The sequence below is a fragment of the Cyprinus carpio genome, chromosome A15 (genome assembly GCF_018340385.1).
Source record: "Cyprinus carpio isolate SPL01 chromosome A15, ASM1834038v1, whole genome shotgun sequence".
In the NCBI taxonomy this organism is placed as follows: domain Eukaryota; kingdom Metazoa; phylum Chordata; class Actinopteri; order Cypriniformes; family Cyprinidae; genus Cyprinus; species Cyprinus carpio.
This window is the reverse complement of record NC_056586.1, coordinates 14261272-14287477: the sequence shown is the minus strand read 5'-3', so window position 1 is coordinate 14287477 and position 26206 is coordinate 14261272. Positions and strand designations below refer to the sequence as shown.

The following is a 26206-nucleotide window of genomic DNA, read 5'->3' as shown; positions in this document are numbered from 1 at the left end:
TCCTGCCATTAATTTTTTTTTTCAACATGCGTTTAATGCATTCAGTTCTCAGCTATTCTTATGGGAAGTATAAAAAAATTAGGGTAGAGTGACTTTTCAATTTAACACATTATTAATCTAGAAACACTTAAAAAATTCACTTAAAAGGGTGATAGAGGAGGTCTTGATTTATTTTATCAACATAAAGCCATGAAGATCAGAGTTTTATTACTGATATTCTTGCCCAAGAAATGCAGCTGTTTATCTCGGTTTATCCTGGCAATATCAGGAGACATACTATCCGTAAATATCTTCAAAAATAAAAATCTGAAACACTCTGCTTCATGCCAGACCAAATGAACTGTTAACACTTTTTTTTAATTATTGTTCTATTAGATTAATGTTTTGTTTGTATGTATGGTTATATATTGAATGCATTTAAATGCACTCTTTTAAATATTTCATTATTGAAATTTAAGTCAGATCTTAGGCATCATATTCCATCATCTGGTTTCACAGCTGAACTATCGCCCCGTAACTTTTCCTCCAGGCGTTTAACCATTACTGCAGACAGTGAAGGGGGGCAGGAGCTATCATACAGAAGATTTGATGGCGTTGCAGTGGCTTGGTGGGAGTTTCCATGGCAACTCATGAGTCTAGTCACACCTCATTAGGGGGCACAGCATGCTTGCATAGGCTGGCTAGTTCAGGAGTGTGCGCTCTCCATGGTAATTGCCTTCAGATTTGACTGCCTCACTGCACACAGTGAAATCACACATCCAAGGTGAGGCTCTTTCTGGTGAGAAACTCTCCTTTTTCATAGTACAGGTGTTCCTCTTGCATTTATTGAGCAGAACAAGTGCGTGATCACTGTGCTGTTGACTAACAAAGAAATCATGCTTGGTGAGATCTCACTATAAGCAAAAATGATTAACTTTGTTGGTCTAAAGCTTCGACTCCAAGTACAAAATGTCCAAACAACACTCCTGTTGACATGTTCTTATAGATAACCTTATGTGAACTTGGCTGAACTTAACATAAGTTTATAATTTCAGTGGAAGCTTTTGGTCACATAGCATAAGTATAAAATATTGCCATATAGCAAAATATTTAATATCAAAGCAAAGTCAGATAATATCAGACTACATATTCTAAAAAAAACATCAAAAACAGTGAAAATACCCTGAATGTCAAAATTTAGTCAAAATTTAGCTAAAATGCTCCTACTGTGATATAGTTTTCTATGTCATTGTATGTGGCTATTGCACATAAAGTTTCTGTTAATACCACATTTACCACAACAATCTGCATTTTGAAATTTATAAATTGTTTTATCTCTGTCATTGAGCATAGTCTATCACTAGCCTAGAAATCCATTTTTCCGTATAAAATTGAAACCTCTAATAGGAAAATGTATGAAAATGTTTCCATGCTATTAATCCAAATAATCCATAACATACATTAGACAAAAATCTTTGTATTATATTTTAATGGTACCTTCACTGTTGTGGTATTTGACTCTGAGGGAGGTTTTCAGCAGATTTATTATCCCATGGCAACAAACCCAGATATATGTGAAGAATGTCAGGAAAACATATAGAACTGGTCCATAAGAATGTTTGGGGAGTATAGCAAAGCTGAACTGATAAAATACTGGGGAAGCAGCAGAGTTCTGGTGTGGAAGTTTTCGAAGGAAAAAGAATGAAAGTGGGGGGTCGATGTTTGGAGGGAATTACGTGAAGGGGGATGGGACAGAGCGTGGGGGGCTTTGATAATATGAAACAAGACGCATATGGAGAAAGTTACTGAATGTAACCATGGCTAAATCTGTCCTGTACTCAACCCTACCTGATTCATAACTGATTTCCACACAGAGAATCTGCAATCAGCAATCACTTATAAAAAGAAAGTGCTCTTTCTTTCCTATAACATTCATGAAATTCCATTAAAAATGGCCGCATGCCATGAGTGAAAAATAAAAGGTTTAAAAATTAGCATAAAACTCCAGAAAAAGTGTCCCATGAGTGCAGCGTGCTGCGTTGAAGTGTGTGTGTGATTGCATGGTTTTTGTTTCTGCAGTAACTGGGTTCAGATGCAGCTCATACAGCTGTAGCACAGTTCGTATCTCCACGACAACAGTCTGTGATGCAGGGAGAGCTGGGTAATGCAGTATATAACACACTCCCTTGTAGGCAAAAAAAAAAAAAAAAACTGCAGGAATGTCTGCATCTAATATATGACTCAAATGAAAAATAATTGTCCTTTTATTTTGCTAATTTCTGTGGTACATTTTAAAGTACCTTCAGCTTGACTTGGATGTTTTTGTTGTTAATTTAGAGCCAATTAAAATTTATTTTATTAATTTATTTATTATCTTTTGGCTTATAGGGACAGTTCACATTAAAAATCTAAATTCTGTCATTTACTCGCACTCGTCGTTCCAAACCTGCATGACTTTCTTTCTTCCAGAGAAAAATATATTTTCAAAAGATGTTTGAACAGTTTTTGTCTATACAAAGAAATCAGTGGAGTCAAAAACAACATCATAAAGGAATGGCAGGTAACATGTTGAATTAAACAAAATATTGAAGTCGAAAGACAGAAATTGTATTTCCTTATAAAACTTACTCTAACAATATTTGTTTTTACAACTTTGATTATTATTATTATTATTATTTTGCATTGTTCTTTTGTATTTCACAGAAGAAAGGAATGCATTGAATTTATAAAAATAATTATTTTCAACAGGTTTCCCCCAACAACTGTCATTGGTTGACCAAATTGGTAGTCCCAGACTTGTGCCATTGGCTGGATCATTTTGGGTGGGAACAAAGCAAAGTTTTAAAAGTACAAATAAGACCGACAATTCATGCTTTTCAAGGAAATCAACTTTGTGAGTGCCGTTGCATATTATGCCAAGAGTCTATTTTACCATCGAAAAAATGACACATGCTTGAAATAGAATTGCTTTAAAATGAAAAGAATGAGCACTTTAAGCTTTATCCATGGACACATGGTGGTCATCCTTGGGAGTTTCCTTTTATCACATCTCCCTCTGTGCTGTGTAATCTCAGCACCTGCACAGTGAATAAACTAATAATGTTTTGCCTCACAGCTTCTGCAAAGTGTTTTTGTCTAAGCTCTTCTTCCATAGTTGGTCCCGTCTCTTTTATGGTATGGCCGGTGGCTGAGGCGCTAGAACGTATGGCATGGCATCGGTGGGACGGCTAATGATGCGAGCAGTGGCAGTCACCCATGTACCTCCTGACTGATTGCCTTCTTTGTGTACGGCCTCTCTAATGAAGCAGGCCCGCACAGATGCCTCATGACGGATATATAGGGCCATATCGCTGCGTTACAAAGCAGTTTATTGTCATTTATGCCACCATTAATGCCATGGGGAAGTGCTGCGCTCACACTAACGTTCACTCAGGTTTCTGTGCACCATTGTTTCTCTGCATTTCAGCTTCAATTAAGTCCTCCCACAAGGAGGTAATGGGCTTTCATGGGCCACTTGAGAAGCTGTGTGCAAACCCAGAGAGGACTGAATAAGAGCAGGGGCTCTCCGCTCCCGTCCCTCTCGGGGGAGCACCACCCACTATGCTCTCATCCACGGTCGGGGATGTTTCAAAGCCTATTCACCTGAAGGCATCCCCTGGTGAACCCTGGGACTTTCCACATCTCTCTCGACCAGTCCAAAGAGGTCTTATAGTAGACAAGGACCTGTTGAAACATTAATATTTGACATATAAAGTTGTTAGAAAGCTTCATGGAATTAAGTTTTATATTTCCATTTCCCATGCATTTTCATTTCATGTCATTTTTATGTTGTAAATGAAGATGTTTTTACATTTCTGTCTGTCTTCTTCAGAATGTTAATTAAGGTTAATACAATAAAAATTCAATTAATCAAAGAAATCTTTATAAATATATAGTATGTGGTGTGAACAACATACATAAAAAACTGGAAATTATTTCATAGAGTAAACCCTCATGATGGGTCAAGGTCAGTAAGTCTCTTAAAATATCAGATAATTTGACCTTTTTATGACAAATATCATGTGATACAACTCTTCCCAAAATTAATAATATTTATGGATTAATAATTTATAATATTTGTACTATAAATATTAATTGTCATTGATGATTACTGTGAACTGGATGAAACCGCACAAATCTAACAGGCTGAAAACAGATTTGAGAAATGCAGTTGACATTGGACATATTTAATTAAAAGAAAATAATGATAACACTTAACAATAAGGTTCCATTTGTTAACTACATTAGTTAACATTAACAAAAAATGAAAAAAACTGTAAAGCATTGATTAATCTGTTATATTAAAGGAATACTCCATCCCTTAATGAAAATTTTGTCATTAATCACTTACCCCCATGTCGTTCCAAACCCATAAAAGCTTAGTTCGTCTTCAGAACACAATTTAAGATATTTTGGATGAAAACCGGGAGGCTTGTGACTGTCCCATAGACTGCCAAGAACAACATGGTGGTAAGGGATTAATGACAAAATTTTCATTTTGGGGTGGAGTATCCCTTTAATATCAACATTTACTAATACATTATTAAAATCCAAAGTTGTATCTGTTAATATAAATTAATGAACCTGAGCTAACTTGAGCTAACAATGATAACAAAGATGAATAAATACTACTGTAACAAATGTATTGCTCAATGTTAATGTTAATGCATTAATGTTAACTAATGGACCTTATTGTAAATTGCTAATGTATGAATTATGTAGATAATATAAAAGAATATAATGTATTCCTTGATTTATTCATTATATTTATAAGTGAAAATCATACACATTTTTAAAGTGTTTTACCTCTAATAGGTAATGTAGCCTACTGTATCTGTCAATGATATTATGATCTATTAAAAGAAAATTAACTTCACAGAAAATAACTTTAATGTATGACTCATGAAATAAGGAAACAGAAAATATTGAAATCCTTTAATTATTGCACTTTATATTTTAATTACTTTTTCCCTTGTACTTTCTTTTCTTTAATGTTTGAAACTGATGCTAATGTCAACACACCAAGGCCATCATGTAAATGTTATGTAACTGTTCCATTAATGGAAAAAAAAAGTTTAATTATAACATAAAATAAAATACTTTTACCTTGAAAAATAATTGTATTTCTTTTTTTGAATCAGGTTAATTTGACCTTTTTATGAGGAGGCAAGTTTGGTGGAAGTCGTAAAATGATACTTATGAATTCATTGACTTTTTTTTTTTTTTTTTTTTTACCCTAAAAAAATATAAACAATAATCATTTACTTGGTGGTTATAGCTTACCACAATTTTGGAGTCGTTAAATTGAAACTTGTCTTGAAAATGGTGTAAAACATTTTTAAAAACTGTATTAGCATGAGTACAAATTTTCCCTTTTCTTTATCACGGGTACTCTTCTATGTCACTGACCCATGTAACGGTGTCCTAATGAAGGCTGTTCCGGGCGGGCTGAGAGGGCAGCGGGGCACGGTATGGGCAGGATGGTGGGGCAGGGCTTCAGCGACTTTGATGTCTGCCGACTCAGTCACGCCTGTCTGCTCTGCTCACGGCTCAGGGGACTCCGTGGGACTTCGCAGCCCTCTTTTAAACGGGCCGGTTTGAAGTGAGGGACCCCCTGCCGCACACAATGAATGAACGCATACCTAGCTGACGGCCGTTTGTGCCGGAGAAGAATGGCAGGAAGGGAAGATGAGGGACGGGGGGTGAAAGTGCATTTGAACTTGACCGATACCATCTGCAATTTCCTCTGACTCTGTGCTAGTCTTTCTATCAGCATGTCTGCCGCATTAAGACTCGTTCGGCTTCATTCACGACCGCGACTCGCGGGGGGTTATAAACCATCTGAATTAACTGTAGACTGTGATTAAGGAGTGCGCACAGAGAAACACACATCCTTTCTAAAACACATGACGTGCATCTCTCCGGATCCTCAGCCAGGTGTGTTCGACTTGAGAGCAGATGTTCCTATGCCTTCGAATCGCTCTCGCGGTACTTTGATGTCACACACCGGTCGGTCGGTCGGTCTGCGCAGCGCGGCTTCAAGTCGAACACTTCTAATGACTTCCAGCACGGTGTAGTTTATGCCGCTCCGACAATACCGCCTCGCTTGGCTAACGCATTGTTCCGCGTGTGGGAACCTGCCTCCTATATTAATAAACAGGAGAGCTCGCTTCACGCACCCTCCCGTTTTTCCCCTCAATTTCTGCCCACATAATAAAGACTCTTATAATACGAAAAAGGACGGCAGGGAAGGAAGAAAAGAGGAAGAAAGTTGCGCACTCTAAACAATTCAATGGAGCCCCGTACTTCAGCACACACACAAATCTCTGCCTCTCAGACTACTTTTGACAAAGGACAAGGGAAATGTACAGATCAAAGTCGCATAGCCGCTACCACACACAGCTCTGCTATATATCGCTCGTCTGTGTGTGTGTGTGTGTGTGTGTGTGTGTGTGTGTGTGTGTGTGTGAATGTACAGTAAGCTCAAGCAGATCTCGAATGCCCTTGAACAGTTCCAGGTGAGGACAGCATCTATTGACACAGCAGGAAAATACTTAGTTTGCATATGACTTGCTATAAATTAAACCTTTCAAAAAGAATTTGAAGTAAATAAAGCTGAAATAAACCCTAAATTAGCCTAACACTGAAACAATGGCAAAAATTAGCTTAGCAGTTAAAAGAAAAAAAAAAAAATGCTTTAAGACTAATTAAACCAAACAAATCATTTGTTTGTCCTTGTGCACCATGATCTAATTACAGAGAAACAAACAGTATAGGAAAATGGTTTTATGCGGCAGAAAAGTCTAATCAAGGACTAAGTTTTTTTTAAAGTGTTTTTCTGTTTTGGGAAATTATTAAATCAATACAGTTTTACGGATAAACAATACCAAGACTAATATGCATGCTGAATACTAACAGAAAAGTTAATTGAATAGCTACTTAAAATTCTTACATTTCATCGGAGTAAAATTTTCAAAGTAAATTTGAGTTTAAAAAAATGTACAGAAATGTGTACAATTTGTACAAAAGTACACCTAACAAGTGGCTTTTCCTTTTAACAATATATTTTTTGACTGATCAGTTGACAATTTTGACTGATCTGGGAAATCATTTTTTTTTTTCTTCCACAGAAACAGTAAGTGCATCTATAAATTACAGAAAGTACCTTTAACCAATGCCTTTGTGTGCTGGAAATTAATTTTCATTGAATTTAGTATGAAATTTCTCCCACAGCTCATACGACATAAATTGACAGAACTAAGACAAATACTATTTGCTTTGCCTTTCTCAAAAGAAACTGATAATAATTATAATCACAAGATTAATCCCATATATATATATATATATATATATATATATAATTTAAACTCTTTTAAATGAGTCATTTCTGTTATTTAGAAAAGGCTGTGTTACGTCAAATGTCTGATCCAGAGCCTCGTGTTTTACTGTAAAGTGATGAATTCATCTTGTAGATGTGGCAGGGCTCCAAGTCTGTTCAAAATTGGCAGTCTTAATTCAACATGGTAATGCATGTCCTGCATATTTTCTTGTTTAAAAGGAAAGTGTCGCTTGGCTTGGAATCCAATTCCAGAGAACCTATTTCTCGAACCGGAAAGAGCTTTTATCTGCTATATAGTCAAGCACAGAAAACACATTCAGATTCTTCCTGAATGAAGTCACACTCTCACATTTCACTTTTGACAAACACACAGCGACATTCAGCTCCAAAAATCATGCAGGCGTGACTTCCAACAGTTTGTAACACTTTCAGGTAAAAAAGAGCGGCAGAATCACGGTGTGCTTTTCACACTGATTTAGCAGTATATTACTCTAGTGCTTAAATGAGAAACGTTTCAATATTGAGATGGTTTGTCTTTGCTGATGACAAATGAACAGCTCAAAACAAACAGATGAATAATCTCAAAGTGGAAAAAAACCCTCACCACAGGCATGGCCATGTTCTCAGAGAACATTGCTCTCCTTTCAGAGTACCTGTAGGGTTTGCACATGGCAATATTTTAAAATTCCCAACAGAAACGTGTTTAGAAAAGGGTAAATTCAATCATGTGTGTGTGTGTGCGCACATCTAGAAACAGTTTGCTTAATATGAACAGTGTTTGCCAATCCATAAAAAGACACAGCCGACAAAGTGACGAGGAGAAAGAAAAACAGGGAAAAAGCACAGGATCAAAACAAGAAATACATTCTTAAATTTTCATTATACAATGGGGTATAAAAGTTCATATACTGGAATTTATACATATTTAATAAATATACATATTTAATTTATATGTGAATAAACAGAGTATTGTAGGATTTAAAAAGAGTAAAACAAAAAGTATGTGACACTAAATTATGAAACCTTTAATGTTCAAATACTTGGGCTCATATAAAATTTGTAATAAAAAACAGATTTTAAGTAAAATATAAAAGCTTTATCACTAGTGAACAGTAGTTTTAAGTAACAATAAGAACAGTACTACAATTAACACACTTGAATTAAAAATAGTCTCTTCTAAGTTTTGTCTTTATATCCTTTTATCCAGGTTATTCTGGGATAAATCAATCTTCCATGTCGTCATGATGATATAGCGCCTGCATTCGGGTGATTTTACTCTGTTCTGGATGCTGTTTGAGCCTGGAAGAGTAAATCCTGAAATTAGCATTTTCTTGTCAGTTTAACAAATTTACACATGTATCAGACAGATTGTATATTTGCAGGAATGTTCAAATTTGCTGCAAGAAATAAACCTAAAAAACTGTCCTCAGAAATTATTTTTTGGTGTACATAATAAATTCTGCTAGTTAAGTTATTGCATATTATTTCAGTTAATACCAACTCATTTTAGTGGATGTATGAAGATTTCACAGGTGTGGATATTTACACAGGCTTTTTTTTTTTTTTTTTTTTTCAGTCTCAGGTTTAAATAAATGTTTTTGGGAAACATTTGGGAAAATGTTTTTCAAGTCTTATGGTCACCATTTATTTTAATTTCACAACTTTTTAAACACATATTTCCTTCGATAGTTAATTATTTTAAATTGTTCTGCTGTGCAACAACTAAATTTGAACAGTACCAATATTCAATGTAAAAAAAAAAAAAGTTCCACCTATTTTTAATTTTAAAACTTAAGTTTAGTTAATGCCTTACATTTCTTTGAATAATGAACTTGGTTGAACAAGTCATTTCAACTTCAATTACATTAAACCGACTTAAAAAGTTGAACTTCATATAACTTATAAAAAAGTTGATGATTTAATGTAAAAACATTAGTTACCATGGCTTACTAATCATATCATTTTTCATTCTCATAGTGTTTGTAGTCTTTCAATTAATAAGGCTATACAAAACACATAGCATATGTGGAAAAACAAATAGCTTTAAAATATCTTTAGATAAATTTTAGCATGTCACACCACAAGATACTGCCGAACCTGTTAGACATCATATCAACTACATGTGTCCAATCAGAGTAAACACAGCTGTAATTCATCCAATAAACAATAAACATGTTACACTAACGTTACTTATGTTACACTAAACAGAAAGTGTCCAAACAACCCAACAAAACTCTTTTTCTGAAATGTTTTGCTCAAAAAGTGTTTGTGCTGTTTTTCTGTAAAATAAATGACACTTGGTTTGATATACTGATATTATGCAAATAAAATTTACATTTTTTAAGTGTGACTTAAGTGTCCAACTACATTTCGGGAGCATGAATAGAAGTGCAGTTGTGAGCATTAAATCATAAAATCTTTATCAAACTTACATGACAAGTCAGTATTCATAATCAGTACACATCGTGCCTCTAAAGACGACTCTAAAAGAAACCAGAGGAAACAATCTAGAGGAAGTGCAGCTGTTTAATAACAGGTTAAGATCAACATAAGGCTGGGTCTAGCCGAAGAAGCAGGCAGCCATTGATTGCAGGCAGAAGAAACACTGTGTCCTAATATAAATAGCCTGTGCAAGAGCATGCCCACTGACAGATTAAAACATCTTTGAAGTCTGCCATACATCACTTGAAACTCCCATCTTGGTTTTAAAGCTAATACGCTTAAGTCTTCCAGGAGTCAAAGCTGCTCCTTCACGAAATTTTAATCCCGGCTTTGATGATTTGTTATGTACTGCAGAAGAGAAAAGGGGGAAAAAACAGTTAAAGTTGTACTGAAACTTTTACAGACAGACAAGCTTTGTTTATAGAGATCTGAGACTTTTAAAAACTAGTTGACCACCGTTTTCCTCTAAACTGACATAAAGTATATTCTTCCACTCACAAATATGCTTAAAAAAACCCAGTTGAAAAATTGCACAGATTACTGTTATATAGATAACTGTTATATAGTTTCTATAGCAACACACTGAAAATATCCTTGCTATTAAAGTGGCTAATAAAAGCGATAAAAAATTAGAAATAGATACAGAGTGCTGTAGATTCCTGCTAACATACGCAGGGCTCTTCAGTATTCACAAAACAAACCAGTTGCTGAGGATCAAAGCATCATCAAGGAAAAATGAGAAGCGGAGGATATTAAAACTAAATCAATGTGGCCGACAGCATTATGGGTTTATTACCCCTGCTGAAAGAAAACAAAAGTGCCCTGGAATTGACCACAAACAAACAGAACACATTAAACTAAAACAAAGATTGAAAACTCGAGTCAGCACAAACGCAAAACAGCCCATTATCCTCATTATCGCTTAAATAAATATGCTGTCTTAAAAATCATAATTGCTTAGGTATACTGAACATTGAGGGATGAAAGAGTCCAAGCAACCTAACAAACTTTTTGTGAAATGTTTTGCAAAACAGAAAGACATTCATCAGTTTTTAAATGTCTGAATGCATTTTAAAGCCTCTGTGGATGTGGTCCATCAGCATGATTACATTTAGAAAATAAGCTATTGATAACTATTGTAAATTGACAATTTTCTTTTGTAATTGCAAATTCTTACATATTCTTTCTGCATATATTCAAATAAATTATTGTAAAAATGTTTCATTTAGTTAATCATTAATAAAATTAAAATAAATAAATAAAATAAACTTATTCAAATCTTAAACTTGGTTGAAATTGGTTGCAACTTTTGTTGAATAATGCTTCTAACCATCTAAAATATTTGTCTTGACACATGTTCTCAAATCCAAACATGTTCTGTATTACAATGCTTCTTTAAATACCCTCAAAGGAGATGATGATTATGAAGCAGGAAATTTGAAATGGATAGTATTGCTATAGCCTGCATGAAAAAAGCCCTTCCCCCATGGCTTTCGGCCCACTGTCCCCGTTAACCTGCCTTTACTCATCCTTGTAAGCTGAGAAAACAAAGAAGCCACAGAAAGCTGAAGTATTTCTTTTACATTGATTTTAATTTGTGTTTTGCAGATTTAATACAATCAAGACAAAGTCAGGAGATTCAACACCGATGTCAGAGCCACGGCAGAGAGAGGAGAGCCAGCAACTGGAAGTGTTTTAGGAAGGTGAGAGAAAGCGAGATTTGGGCCTCCACATCCAGGCCCTCCGGGGGTTTTTTTCAGTCAGATGGGCATGTCGTGCCTGCGCGGGGTCAGCAGGTTTACACAGAAAAGCCTCCTTGGGGTCTGATAATGTAACAGCCATTTGCTACGGCATTGTTGAAGTGTTTTCTTGAACTCACAGAGCCTAAACTCTGTGACCTGAAGTCCGTGTCTGACATGGAGGCTGTTAGATTCACATATTATCTGAAAACGTACAAGGTTTCACTGCATAACAATTAAACAAAAGCACATTATATTAAAAAACAAAAGGACTGTAAATTACAGACACAAACAGACAAAGGGCTTATTATCACTCCAGGTCTTAAACTGACAAACACAGGGAGCTATCGCTCATGGTGGCCTGAAAAAAATAACAGCTTTCACACATACGTAGCCTTGGGATTGCTTGCTATTTGAGAAATTCTAAACAAGGTACATCATGGAGGCGACAGTTACATAAAAACAGTTGCTGGATGCTTTTAAAACCATTAGGCAGAAAAAAAATTGTGCTGAGCCCTGGAAGGAACGCCGCGCCAATCGTGGATTTAGAGTTTGGAGCTGATTTCTTTACAAATCAATGGGGTGTGGTCAGTCGCTCACATGCAAACACAACAGCATTCACACGTTCACTTACCCAAAAATACTGACACTTGATAATACAATAAGTAGGCCAAAAGCCATGCGAGGACAGGATTCTGAGAGTGTGCGAATAAAACATGACAGCAGGAGGGAAACTGAGTGGGAGAAAAAGAGACTGACAGACAGAGACTAAGAAAAAGGGCAGCGCATGCACACATACACAAAAAAGAGAGAATCAGGCTCATTCTATTTTGGTTGCTGTCAGCTCCAGGATAATCTGCAGAGGCTTTCCCGACTGAGATGGCAGACTAAGAGCAGGCTTAGTCCCTGAGCCATCTCACCATTTCCCTCACACACATCTTCACTCCGACCTGCAACTGCACTCAAACACATACACACACCTCCACCATTGATGGCAAACCTGAGATTCATGTCTTTAAAAAATGTAAAAATTCTTTGGAACATTATTACTGTGAATATAGCCATTCAAAAAGGGGATACCAGCTAATTGTTACATGGAGGATATTTTGGTTTCCAAAATGTTTTTTTTTAGCCAACAATTGTTTTCCAACTATTTTCTTAATTTTTGCCATTATAATAAAAAAAATCATATTTTAATTCATACAATAACCATATTGTAATATTGTTGGATCAACAAGTGAAAACCAAGTGTTAGCTATATAATAGCTCCAGATTTAAATTGAAATGAATAAATAAATAAATTGAAAATTTTAAAACAAATTTAGGCATATTTTTAAATGTTATGCACTTGCAGAATTTGTTAATTTGTCAATATTTATTACCCATAAAAATGTTATGATATTTTTATACTTTAACCTTTAAATTCTTTGTTTCATGACTTGTTTAATAATCATTTTAGTGTTTACATTTCACTGAAATGCTAATAATAAGATGTTTAATGGCAACTCACCAATATATGTATAGTGCGTCAACATTTCCTGCTTAATGTCAAAGAGCTGGAGCTTTCCTGGGCAATATTAGAAGAGATGTTCAAAAGTGTTTTCTTAGTATGTGTCTAAACAGAAAATGATTTTCAAAAACAAAAAGGTGAAAAGCATGACAACTGACCCTGGTTTTCTTTAAAGCTGATTTAAAATATTAAATTTGACATAAGGGCAGTGTTTGAAAAGGCGGTCTAAGGTTCAAACCTCTAGAGATCATTTACTGAAAAGCTTTATTTTATCTCTCTGTATTTTTTGGTTGCATTAGTTTTTCTTAACATCAGGACAAGCCAGCACTTTGTATTATGTTGTCCTGGAGGTTGAGGAAAGGAGAAGATGTGCTGTCCATCCAAAGCAGGGATTTCTGGATGCATGTCTGATATGTTTTCTAAGCAGAGGACAGGAAGGACAGTCTGAGGCCAATGGATCACACCCAGCCTGCCCTATGTCTCTCTGTTCAGGTTAGTCAATAGTCACAAACACAGACAGTGACAGTCTACCTCCACAGCACCCACCATCTCTCCCTGTGCTGCTGTCCATTTCAACAACGCCACCCTCTCAATCCTGCAGCTGAAAATATGCATGTCATTTTTGTTTATAATAATAATAATAATAAAAAAAGTAAACTAAATTTAAATAAAATTGAACATGCTCAGGCAAATTCAAATGGCTCTTTACAATAAATGAATCAAGTCAAAAAAGGTACTATATGATGGACCTTTTATAAATGAAAGGTGATTTTATGTTTTAATTTCACAAACATCTATAGAAAAATGCAATATATGTAAATATAATATAATATAATATAATATAATATAAACAAAATGCATTTTAAAAATATCTAAACTTATTAAACAATACGGCTTCAATATAGCATCAATAAATCGAAAGTCCCCCGTGTTAATCTTTAATAAACTCTGAAATAATATACAAATACAAGTACACAAACAAAAACAATAGCTTATAATAACAATAACTCAGATAATAACGAGAGATCACTTTGGCATGCAAACAATGATCTGATAAGCCATTTGAACATCTGTTATCAATATTCTGGCCATAGCAGCACGGCAGTTCCAATCCTATAAGGTTATGTGAAGCTGATGCCAAAGTAATTCAACATCAAATGAGATTGAGATATAAGAGACTGAACTTTGTCCTGAAACAACAAAATAACAAAAAGCGTCTCATGCTGTGCCAAACATCATAATACGTGGGCATGATTGCACTGCAAGCAAAGAATTAATACGTTTGACAGTTGAACACATTTATAATATGCATAGACTTCCAGTGTGAATGAAGGCTTTGTATGTCATGTGCTATACAATTGGGGAGGCTTTAGGATACAGCTCTGGCAATCAGTAATACCCGTTACCAATGAGCATTGCCCTTTACAGCACTGGGGCCATTATTTCCTCAAGGTGCTTGTGGAAGTGTGAGAAACATGATTTGAATGTTCCTTTGTGGCTCATTTGATGGCAGTACACACACACACATGCAGTGCTGCTGATAATGACAGAGTGAGAGACGGAACTGCCACCATGCTTTTCTCGGCACTCTGAGACCTGGCCACTAGCTGCCCCTGGCAAATCGCTGAGAAAAAAACGTCAACCACTGTCATGCAAATCGCACTGACAGCAGTCACCACAGCGACACAATTCCTGGCTCCTGAGGAAACAGGGCCACAGCCAAAAGAGACAATGTTTATTAATGACAAATTAATCAGTCACCAGCGTGATTACTGAGAGAATTACGTACATAGAGGCGAAGATTGATTATCATGCTTAGAAATTCTGATTGAGTGCAAAATTTAAAAAAACGAATGAGGGTAATAAATGACAGTTTGCTTATTTCACCCCAATTTATCAACACACTCATATTAAATGTATGCCATCATTAAAAAGTTTGGGGTTGGTAAGATTTTTTTGTTTTTGCAAGAATTTAATAATTTTATTCAGCAAGGATGCATTTAACTGATCAAAAGTGACAGTAATTTACAAGTAGTGACAATTTATTGTTAAAAAAGATTTCTATTTCAAAGAAATGTTTTTACTGTTTTCAACATTGATAATAATGAGAAATGTTTCTTGAGTAGCAAGTCAGCATATGAGAATAATTCTGAATAATCATGTGATACTAAAGACTGGAGTAATGGTTGCTGAAAATTCAGCTTTGCATCACAGGAATAAATTACATTTTAAAATATATTAAAATAGAAAATAGTTATTTTAAATGTCACAATATTAATGTTTTACTGTATTTTCATTCAAATAAATGCAGCTTTAGTGAGCAATAAAAAACTTATTTCATTTAAAGAAATATTATTTTAAAAATCTTACTGACCCCAGACCTTTCAATGCTAGTGTTTTAATGATTATGTCAATGATAATCACTATATAGTTATGATAGGGCATTCCACTAATAACATTACTCAAACAGTTTCAGTTCAGATCAACAAATCAACTGCATAATTTTGGCAACCTTAAGTACAGCTGCTACAGTTTAATGTTCTTACATTTTTTGAAATTTCTAGATTTGTCCCCATCCACTTTTAGAGTAATAATCAAATTTTAAGAGCTTGTCATTTTATGTTTTGTTGCAGACAGACACATACAACGACCTCGGCAGTTGAGCAGAAGTGCAATTGGAAAGCAGTAATCCTAATATGGCTGGAATGTTACATCACCTAATTAATATTCATGGCTCACCCAGGCTCCTAAAGCAAATTCTGTGTCCCAGTCATTTTTCAGATCTTTCCTGTATCTCTTTTAGTTTAATCAGTTATTCAAAAAGTTTACTCAGTTACTAGCTAAAAGTTAATGAATACGAATGTTACACAGGTAATCTCACACCATTAGCCACAGCAGCTACTGAGTTCAGTAAGGCGGGATGAGATGAGCCAGAACAGGTCCGACCCAACAGCACATTCCCACTGTAACCCAGGGGATTTCCAGGCCGTCTTCATATGAACCAACTGACCTGAGTGCAGTGAAAGGAATACTGTTCTGCTCGGTGAGCTCCACGGATGGTCCGGGACAGAGGATAAGAGGACAGGCCTATCCGTGCATTCCTGAGCTGGGCAGGGCCGAGAGAAAGAGAAGGCTTGTTGATATACACTGGTGACATTTCCCCGCTGGCTTAATTAGGTTCGGCCTGTGAGCTGATTAATCTTTCTATGCCTGTGCCGGTAATCCTTAAGCTGCTCTAACCTGTACTGAGGTCCGAGGAGCCAGCCTGCCTGCCTGTCTGCGCAGATGGCCATGCAAATAGCAAACTCTCGATGGTCATTATGAAGGAAGTAAGCAGCTGAGCCTGTGCCGCTACTATGGACCTGTGTAGATGCAGGCATTCTCCATCATACAGGTACACTAGTGGTCAAACAATTTGGACCAGTATTGATACCTAGAGGGGTAGCCAATTTAATGCTGATATATGCATAAAACATCTTGATGTTTAATAAGACATACAATACGTACACAGTATCTAACAAATATTCAATAAAATAACTGAAATAGAAAATGTTATTGATAGGGCTATTGGTTGATTTTGGAACTGACACAGATAAAATAATCTGCTAAATGACTAATTGTAAATGTACCACTTCTGGTGATCAGAAAGCTGATGCAGATAATGTCAAAATGGTCAAATACTGGTCAGTTATTCAGACTGGCTGATATATTATTACTATGATTACTCTCTCTCTCTACACACACAGCTGTGCTCTTTAGCATCAGTGCGCTAGCTGTAGCCTGCCCTTGTCCCAAGGGGGAAAGTATTCAGGAATGTCGCATGTGGATGAAGGTATGACAGACACACACATGATCATCTATTGCGTGCTTACTTAAGAATCGCTGAAATGCGTCCTTCACTACTGACTATACATGTACATTCAGTCTGCCCACTGACTCCAGAGAGTCCAATAGAACGATGGAGAGCATGAACAAGTACTGTACATACCTTCTCCATGTGACTGCTCAGTAGGCAGCCATTCAGCCACAACCTCTATTACATTAACGAGCACTGTAGAATCATTATTTTAGGTCTCAGGATAGAATTTGGATCAGTCGCTCCTTCCATTTATGTCAACCAAATACTGAGCAACAGCAACACCACCTGTGGGTATGGAAAATATTGTTGCTTCTGACAGACAATGTGCTTTCCACACCATCTTGCCGTGATAAAAAAAAACTGCAATAAACAATCACACTAGCATGTGGTCACCATCATCCGGACTCTTTTTCATGAAAATCCAATCAGAGTCATCGTTGTTGGGTGGTTTTAGAAGCTACAGTCACTATACCAACTGACTTCACATACCCAACTTTTAACCTCCACAGTTCAATACTAAGTAATAATCTCTTTCCATCAAAAGGGCTGCCTTTTTAGACAGTTTAGACTAATTTAGACTAATTTTAGACCTGAGGTGCTTTAGCGTTTCAGAAGGATGTCTACGGACACTCTTACGGTGGGACGATGATATGTAGCCTTAGCGGATGAAATGGACCCGACTGGATGGTTCTGGAAGAGACGGCCCGGTGCTGCTTAGCCATGGGCGTCACCCACCCTGGCGCTGTCTAACACTTCACCTGCACAACCTTCCTCACTGCAGCAGCCTTTGTTCCAAGCCAGTAAACCTGTGGCAGTCCGCCTTAAACGCGATTGTATGGCTTCCTCCATGTTTACCGGTCCACCTTAAAAGTGGGCCAGGCCCGGGGAGGCTGTCCTAGTGCCAGTGGAGTGCAACGTGAGCACAGAAAGACAGGAGTGAACAATAGAGCTGCAGCCTAGACTCCAGAGCACAGCACTGCAGAGACAGGGGTAAAGCAATATTAAGCCATGCCAAGCCATAAAGGGGACCCGCTACTGCAAGTCTTTCATTTTCATTTGGAAAGCCTAAGAAATGTGTGCGCAAGCTTGATGTTTTCCATCGGAAATTCAGAAAGCAATCTAAACAGAATGTACCAGACAAGTCCTCTTAGAGAGCAAGAGCATGGCTACCTGGACATGTACCAAGACAAGGTATAACATATCACACCTCATACCCCAAAGCGTTCGATGTCTGCAATAGTAGTGACAAGGTTTGTGATGAAGAGAGTTTTCTTTGAATGCGACAGTGGGTACAGATAGATAGAGAGAGGAAGAGAGACAGCCTGTGGGTGTGATGGTGGGTAGAGAGAGAAAGACAGACAGGGATGTGGGCGTGATGGCACCATGCATTATATGTACGATGCAGCGGCTGATGCCTTAAATGCAGCAATGCACCGTCCATGAACTGTAGGCAAGCTGTTATCTCATTAAGCAGCCTTTCACTGTCTCTCTAAATGCCAATAAAAAGGTCTTAGACTATAAAGGTGTTTGTGTAGAGACTGCAATAAATACTCTTTGGCCTTGTTTTTCATCATTCCTTTGTTGAAATGTTGCCGCAATGTCATTTTACACAGCAGTACCAACACCACCAATACACTACGGAAATGGAACGAACCATGAAAGAGCGTGGGTGAACTCTAGACAACCCCATCTCTCGACATTTGCGCTCATAACACAATGCTTCTCACCAAATTGAATTAATTGGTAGTAGGGGTCTCTGGTGGTCTTCCAGTTGCAAATCTTTAAGGTCCAGTGCCTTAAGGGATATACATCTAGGTTAGCCAACAACCAAAAAAGTAAGGCCCTGTCAGCGCTTGCATACCACAGTAGCCATGCTACATGCTGAAGCCACATTACATAGCATGAGGAACTTAACACACACACAAAGTCACATATGACTCAGCACACATTAAAAAGATGATGTTCACATCTACAAAGTGAGCAGTTGAGGGCTCTCTGAGGTCAAACACAAGTGTACCGAGCCTTTAGCATGATGCTCTCCATAGTACTTTGTGCTGCTCTCAAATGAAAAGAGATGTGGAATTGAATAGGTTATTGAAATTGGTTGGATAGTTCACCCAAAAGTTCAATCATCATTTACAGATCCTCATATCGTTCCAGACCTATATGATTTTCTTCTGTGGAACACAAAAGAAGATATTTTGAAGAATGTTGATACAGCCTTGGTTACCATTGACTTCCACTGTGTGGAGAGACATTTCTCAAAATATCCTCTTTTGTGTTCCACTCAAAAATCATACGGATTTAGAACAATATAAGGGTGACTAAATGATGACATAGTTTTCATTTTATCCATTTAACATGTTTTCAAGCCCTGGCCTGGCAGCATTTGAAATTAAACTCAAGTAATACAAAGGAATCAGATTTCCTCTTTCTAACCTTATCCCTCTAACAATGAATTCTCAGCTGATTCTACCCACTAGTGCATCACATGACCTGTATGCCGGCATTTCTTCAATGCCCCCCACCCCCTCCTCCAATGCACACTGTCCCTTTATACACACGGCTAGCTGCTTCCGCTCTCCTTTCACATTGGTGCTTCACTGTTGACTAAAATGTCTTTGTTTCCGACGCCGACGGGCTGATGACAGAGCACCCCTCTCAGCTCCCAAGAACCTAACCCGTGCACATAACAGGAAAACGTCACAAGTTAGGGTCTCAGGGATTGTGAGAGGCACATTTGCAGACTTACTGCCAACCTGTGACAAAATTCGAGCATACTGATGTGTCCCACAGTAACAAAAATTGAAAAATTGTATGGCTATAAAAGGCCCATCTACTCGCAGCTTTTGTGCATCCCCCCAAACCCCCGACACTTGTTTGTCTGTCTGTCTGTGACACAACAAGTGCAACCTTCAGCTAGACACAACACTGACCCATCTCTCCCTCTCCCCACAAGCTCTCTCTCTCTCACTCTCTTTCCCCAACACTCAGTCTCTAACACCGAACAATACGGCACTTTGAAAAAATGCCCCTGGCTCCAGGTAAACTCTTCACCAGCTCTTGTCTCGCTAAGCTCTCTTGACAAGCATTTAACGCTAGTCATAAAAAGCTCTCCGTCTAGTCGCTGCAACTTACTACTTGCGTCCCCGACGTACTAGTCTAAACCACTGAACTGTAACATTGCCTAAACCATGAAGTGTTAATACAAGATAATACAAGAAAATTTAGCTTACTGCTAACTGGCAAGCCCAATACAAGCAGCTTCAGACAAAGGTAATGAAGACACTAACAGATGCTACAGCTGTGGGTGGGGAGAAGCAGAAAATGGTTTTAAACTCACCCTGGTGCGAGGATGAGGATGAGTATGAAGCCGATCACCGTTCTCTTGCAGCCTGCTTGACAAAGAAAGTGGGTGAGAGAAAGAAAGAGAGAGAAATCTCAGATTTCAACTTTTGTTGCTAGCCCTGCTGACAAAATCATGCAGATCAAAAAAATAAAAAAAACAAAAAAAAACAACTGCTGACAAAATCATGCAGATCCATACAGTCATGTTGACTGGAAGGCTGTTCGCATGAAACGAAAGAGGAAGAATGAAAGAGAGGAGAGGTGGACAAGAGAGGAGATGGATGGATGGTAATATTAAAGCAAAGGTCCGTACGTCCATATTACAGCTTGCCGACAAAACCGGCAGAGGTGGAGAGTGTGCCGATGAGAAAAAGCCGAAGGGTGGTGTGATGGCACTGAGGATGAGAGACAGTCCGAGCAGCAGCCAGGGCCACACCACCAGCAAATCATGCCAGTCTGCTGGATCTCAGGAGAGGAGGGGGTGAACACACACACACAGCACAGGACTCTCACTCATTCACTTCACCTCACTCGTCCAGTGCTGCTCAGCTGCAGCAACTCCGTTCACACGTATATCCCTATTCCAGGTCTGGCTCGATTCGATGTTGGAAAACCGGCAGCCTGCCGCAGCCAAAAAAACCCTGGGCTATGTCCTGCCGAAAGAGCACGTCTGAGACGCAGCAAATGCATCAATGCACCACGTTACTGGCTCTCTACACTCGCTAGCTTGCTCTCTCCACACCCCCTTCTTCTCTTTCACTCTCCGTATCTGTCTTACATTTCATTTTCTCCCTCCCTCGTCAACTCTCTCGCTCTTGCTCTCTCTCTCTCTTAGGACACACAAATGCACACTCTTCCTCTCTCTCTGAGTTGAGCAGACTGAGATATATGCAAAATTGGAAAGAGGAGGGGAAAACGTAGAAGCGTGACACCCCTGGTCCCTCTTTCCCTCTTTATAAATCCATGTTGAAAAAAGTTGTAGAAAGGGGGGAAAACAGAGAAATATCATCCATTAATTTGCTCGCACAGCTGCAATCATTTAAAGCCAGAGGCCCACTTCTCCTCAGTATCAACTCAAAGGGGGGAGGATGTTGGTGGAGAAAGAGAAATAGTGTCGAAAAAGGCATAGATTTTTATGCTCTTTGATTTTTTTTTTTTTTTTTTTTTTTTTTTTTTTTTTTTTTACTTGTAAAATATCCCTACATTTGGTATTTCCAGTGACATTGACATTCTGGAATTTCTCTATCACATGCCCAGCATCATAAACACTATCCTTTAAAAAGAGAATGAAAGTGAGGGAAAAAGACAGAGAGTGAGAGGCCCTAGAAACACAGCTACATGATGTGCTTGGCTCATAGAGGCTACATTTAATCTCCACTGGCTCCCCCAGGCTTGGGCAGAGCGAGGGGGGAGAGGATCCAGAGCCGATGGGGGAGGGACAAGCCGAGCAAGTAGGGAAGCTAGCGACGGACAACATTGCATGGGATCAAATCAGCGACCGGAGCGGCGGGAAAGCAAACCAGCACCATACTGCCCTCTTCCTCTCTTTCTTTCACTTGCTTCATGATCTCGTAGTCTCTGGCTAATCTCTAGGTGTCACATGTAGATTGAGCATTATATACTTTATGATGCAGATGGGACATGCATGTAGGCTTTTCGGCTGTAAAACGAGATGCTATCCCTTTTAAATTTCCCCCTCGGCTCCATGGCCCCACCACTGCTATCCTCATTTATCACCCTCTTTCGTCCAGATACAGCAAGCCATCAGTTAGGTGCTAATATTAGACCGCCTTTGACTGCGCCGGCTGCTGCCTAGAGCCTATAGCGAGCAGACACGCGGACATGCATATATATACGTGCACACAATTACACATGCACGCTAAAGACCTAGCAAAGCATATTAAAGCATATTTGCTGCATGGTGGGTAATGCAAACAGAAAATGCATTGAAAAAAAAAGCTGTTCATGCACACATGCATTCAAGACAACTCAATGTGACAAAAGAGTTGAACAGATTGACAGCTGTCAGGAGATTGAAGAACAGGTCAAGTAAAGGCACAGCTACTCCCTGCAGCCTTGCAAAGGACTCTGGGAAATAAAGCAAATATACTATGATTTTCCAGGTATTTAGTGTGCTTGTGTAATTGTGTGCATGTATATACCATGTCTGCTTATTACATTGGATATTCAAGGTAAAATCTCAGCTCTTGAAATCCGTCACAGTTTTTTATATTGTTTGCTTGTAAAAATATTGAATGAGATAAGCACTTGTTCACTGTGTGGGCTTTTGGAACAACCAGACAATTGTGATTATTTTTTTTTTCTTCAAGAGGATATGGCATTTTTTTTCTCGTGGCAATCCATACACTGTTTATGAGCCCACCCCGGCAAAATTGTAGAGTATTTCAAACACTGAATCCAGTCATTCCTGCTGTAGAGACTGCTAAGTGCTCACTGTAAGATCATGACTTCAGCTATGTTTAGCAGACGTGTCTCCAGAGAAGTAAAATATAATGCCATTAGCAAAGCAGTATAATTATAGTGCTTCATACCTTGCGTAACAAACATTGTGGTTGAAGTTCTAATGAGGATTTTGAGTGAGGGAAGAGGTACTGCTTTAGGATCTACATAAACCCTTGATTTAGTGATACTTACAGTATAATACGTGACTACAATAATACTCACAATGTGCTGTCAACTTGAGTAATTATGTTGTATATCAAGACCCCATAAAATTAAAATGAGAGTTTTGTGGCTTTTAGTCTGTATGTGTTAGCTTTGAGTCTACAAAGTTAGCGTAATCCTAAATCTTTTTTTCTTCTAGTGAAAAGCAAGAATATTGATGACTCATCCTGCACTACACATATTTTTGTCCAATCAAATGCTCTCTCTCAGAATGCCCCTCCCCCTTATAACATTCACCACTGACGAGCAAGTTGCAAATCATGCTCATGGCTGACTTATTTGAAGTCTACTTGCTGTTTTCAAAAATAAATAAATAATAATAATAATAAAAAAAAACTTTAATATGCCCTGCTTGAATTTTCAGTTTAAAAAGGAAATAGATCAATATAGGAGACCATGTAAGACTAAGATGATCATATCATAAGTATTCTTTGCCCTGAGAGCATATACTTTAGAGCCTTGCATAGTTTTACAACTACCAAATGCAAAAAGCCAAATGATATTACGCTGATGAGGCAGGCACAAAGAATTTTGATTAAGTTAAACCTATTTTAGAATGTCAGCACAAAAGTGAGGCAGCATGTCCGTGAAGCTTCGAGAGCTTTCATAATAGAAGAGAGAGTAAACGAACATTTGTGAATGTGAGCTGAAAAAGCCGTTTGTTTGTCACAGCTCTTTTCCTTTGGCACTGATTAGCAAGGAGAGGTGCAGAGAACTACAAACCTCTGTGTTCTGGACCCTCTCCGTTCTCTGATATTCTTTGGATTTGTGCTTCAAGGCTGACATTATGCAGCACACAGACCCTCCTGGCCGACTAAAGGCGCACTCAAAAAAGACACGTTATCGCAGTTGTATTGCCGCAGAGATATGAAAAAAAAAGAAATTAATGGTAAGATGGGAAGTAAAGCAACATCAAAGACTACATTTTCAGATTATACATAAACCCTGGAAGGGGTATTAGAATCAGATACTAAGCAATGTAGAGCTGTCTGTTTCAGTGTGTACAGTGTGTGTGTGTGTGTGTGTGTGTGTGTGTGTGTGTGTGTGTGTGTGTGTGTGTGTGTGTGTGTCAGTGAAAATCTGCACCATTGGGGGGCAGCCTTTTGCTCCAGAACTCCAGCAGAGGCTGTGAGGGAGGGTTCATGAAATCTCCAGCCAATAAGATCTACAGTGAAGATAACATCTCACTCAATCTTGTTCAAACTTTCTGCGCTGAACCTATTATACACATCCATGCATTATGTTGTTCTTAGAATCCTATTACAGGAGAGCAAAAATAAAGTTAATGTATAGTCAGACAGGATATTTGTTTGTATTTTTCTTTAAGTGTGATCTGTCTTTTTAACTGGTGTAAGATGATGACAGGTCCGGCAGTAGCACAGGCATTAATAGAAACAGCAAAATCTATTTCAAGCCTCCATTGTTCGGGGATCAGAGGTGACATACAGTACTTCATTCTCGCTCCAGAAAATGCTGCTATCATATAAAGTGTGCTTTTAAGCATGACATATCTACTTGACTGTAAATACAAACATTAGATTTTGTACATCATCTGAGAATTGTTTCTTCATTAAAACTGATGACTAAACTCCATCCATCAACCCCAATATTAAAGCAAGCCAGAAGAGTAAACTCTTCATCATTATTGGGCTGTAAGTGTTAGAAAGTAATGAATTAGAAGTGATGATGCTACAAACTTTTTCCATAACTATATTAACTATAATATATACGATATTTAATATAACTATGTATAAAAACAATGCAATTCAATGTAAATTAAATATTAAGCAAACCTGGTGAAAAGAATCAAAAGAATAGAGTTACTATGATAAATCAAAATCCCCACTACTAGTAAATGTATCTGTTCAGGTTTAATGCTGTTACCCTAAGATCCTTATTTTCTTTACCAAAAAAAATTGCTCGATTGTAATCATAAATTGTATCATCTGATGGCTAAAATTTTTTATTTTTTTTTAAGATGCAGTATATTGGACAGTTTGGCTCAATGTGTAATATATTCCAAAAATAACATGATTCTATATAATTAAATGCAACCAAGACATTTCCTTGTGTTGCATACATCAAACATGCATTTGGGGAATGTGAAGAAAAAAAATGCATTTAATAAAAAGGCATATTCAAAGTGATTCTGAATAATTGGGTACTTAGGTAATTAATATAAAACTGTGGACAGTTTGAAAACCCTTAGGATTCATCATTTCTAAGTTTAATTAGGAGTAAAGGAAGACTGATTTTTTTTTTTTTTATGTAGAAAGGATCTGCACATTATGGCTGAAGGTTTAGGTATTAAGAGTTTAATAAAATGAGCAAAATAAAAAGATTACGTGTATCACACTCATGATACAAAAAAAAAAAATAATAATAATAATTAAATGGGTTGCAGTTTATAATGCATGAATAGAAAAGCCATTAAGCTGACATAACTACACAGTTCTTCATGAGTGCTTCAAAATTATATAAAAATGTTTTGTCAAATAGTTGAAAATTTGCTCAACATCAAATTTAGCCAATTAGCTACTCTTTTCAAAATGAAAAATATTATTATTAATAAATATTATGATTAATACATTATTACTGAAAAACACTGACATCAACAAAAGTATTTTTTAATAGTTAGATCAGGTAGAAATGTAAGATGAACACTACAGTTTGAATTAAAATGACACAATGTTAATGAAAATTTTCAATTTTAACGCAATGCTATTTTTTGAACTTTCTACTCAAACTAGAATATGAAAGTAACTTCTACTGTAACTTCTGATTACACTGCAGCAAATGCAGCCTTGGTGATCATAAGAATTTTTTTTTTTCCCAAAAAATTACAAATATTACTGAACCCAAGCTATTGACTACTTTGTATTACATGGGGAAGAGCAGAAAAACAACATTTCTCACCTGAGACTATAAAAAATTGCTGAGAAAATAAAGACTGTCAGTATAACTATTATACCAGGACTTCTACGTTTTACCTCAATGTGTTTTGTGCGCCTGGTCAGTTTGTGCTTCAGGGACTCATTTTGTTTCAACAGAACACCTTTCAGCTCAATCATTTTACTGGAAATAAAATGAGATGTTTTATTTATGCCATGGTTTTTATTTCCTTTTTATTTCTACAGCTTCTTAGTATGAAAAACTGCACAGGTGGGAAAATGTCGCTCATAGTAAGGTTGTTTGTCGAGGTGCTGAGGCAGGAGCGTGTGTATCTCAGGGAAAGCTAGGAGGTTGTACAGTTATCTCCTGTGATG

At 37.4% G+C, this 26206-nt stretch overlaps 1 long non-coding RNA gene across 1 annotated transcript; it reads right to left on the bottom strand.

Moving 5' to 3' along the window:
- Nucleotides 1–11369: 11369 nt before the first annotated feature.
- Nucleotides 11370–25371, bottom strand: LOC122147699. Its single transcript, XR_006161747.1, has 2 exons — nucleotides 20569–25371; nucleotides 11370–20302 (listed from the first exon to the last, which is right to left on the bottom strand). It is a non-coding gene; the product is annotated as an uncharacterized LOC122147699 (long non-coding RNA).
- Between the last annotated feature and the right edge of the window lie 835 nt (nucleotides 25372–26206).